A 1,543-nucleotide genomic window follows, 5' to 3' on the forward strand; every position below is an offset into this window, starting at 1 on the left:
AACTTTTTTAAAGCAAAGTTTTTGGAGAGAATCCTTACTGTAGAATAATTTGTTATATTTTATACAAGTATTTATTGACTCCTACAATACCCTAGACACTGAACATGCTGAGAGAGTTTACATTTTAATGCAATAATCCTGCATTATTGCTGCATTGGCTTATGTTAGATTCATTCATCGGATGGAAGACCTCTCTCTCTCTGCCTCTCCTCTCTCTGTGTAACTCTGATTTTCAAATAAATAAATAAATCATTAAAAAAAGATACGGATAAATCTTGACTCGATAATATCTGCAAATGAAACTGCAGCATAACCACAGCTCACCTGCCTATAGTCTTAAAAACAGGATCTGAGCCTTGACTGTGTTTGACAAACAATGCTGGTTTACAAGGGCGTTTAAGACATCTCTAGAATTATGCTCCCTATTCTCTTGAACTAGATCCTTCCTCAAGAAACTAGTGAGACTGTTAGCTACCTTGATTTTTCTTGTTACCTCAATCAAATGTGTCATATGGAAACTCCCATTGTGAGTCGAATAAGTGAACAGAGATCTGATAAAGCAAACACAGTTATAACTTAATTGTAGAATCAGGTGATGGGGATGTGGATGTTGACTGTATAGTTCTTTTTTTTTTTTTTTTTTTTTTTTTTGACAGGCAGAGTTAGAGAGAGAGATGGAGAGAAAGGTCTTCCTTCCATTGGTTCACCCCCTAAATGGCTGCTATGGCCAGTGCGCTGCACCGATCTGAAGCAAGGGGCCAGGTGCTTCCTCCTGGTCTCCCATGGGGTGCAGGGCCCAAGCACTTGGGCCATACTCCATTGCCTTCCCAGGCCACAGCAGAGAGCTGGCCTGGAAGAGGGGCAACCGGGACAGAATCCAGGATGCCGGCACCACAGGCGGAGGATTTAGCCTAGTGAGCTGTGGTGCCAGCCAGCTGTACGGTTCTTTCAACTTCTATACTTGAACTTTTTTAAAGCAAAGTTTTTGGAGAAAATCCTTACTGTAGAATAATTTATACTACACTTGATCTTAGCCAAAAGGCCGAGAAACGAGCCTTCCCACCCTGGGTAGGCTCCCAGTTATGTGGCTGATGATTTTGAATCAATCAAGGACTGTCCAGTGAATTGTAAAACCAATCAAAAAGTTCCCTACTCACCACTTACCCCCACCATCTCGATACCACTTCCAAATATTCCATCCTAAGAGAGCATGCCACCAAATAGAACACTAACCAAAGACTTCCTCTTCTACTCCGTCAAGCCCACTGTCCTCTCAAGTCCCTTTGAGTCTCTATCAAAAGGAATGCAATGGTAGCTGACTCTCTTGCTCTAGTAAGCTCTGAATTACCAGTTTGTATTTGAGAGGCACAGAAACAGAAAGAGACAGAGAGAGGTGAAGGGCACCCTCTCACAATCACCAAAAAGCCACAACAGCTGATCCGGGTCAGGCTAAAGCTGCGAGTGAGGAAATCCATCCAGATCTCCCTGTGGGTGGCACAAACTCAACCACTTGACCCCAACAAAGGCTGCCTCCCAGAAAGTT

At 43.0% G+C, this 1,543-nt stretch overlaps 1 pseudogene; it reads right to left on the minus strand.

Moving 5' to 3' along the window:
• Positions 1-877: 877 nt before the first annotated feature.
• On the minus strand, positions 878-1,054 carry LOC127492516 (U2 spliceosomal RNA; annotated as a pseudogene).
• Positions 1,055-1,543: the final 489 nt, after the last annotated feature.

Source organism: Oryctolagus cuniculus, chromosome 10, assembly GCF_051225735.1.
Source record: "Oryctolagus cuniculus isolate XC-2025 breed Fujian yellow rabbit chromosome 10, ASM5122573v1, whole genome shotgun sequence".
In the NCBI taxonomy this organism is placed as follows: Eukaryota; Metazoa; Chordata; class Mammalia; order Lagomorpha; family Leporidae; genus Oryctolagus; species Oryctolagus cuniculus.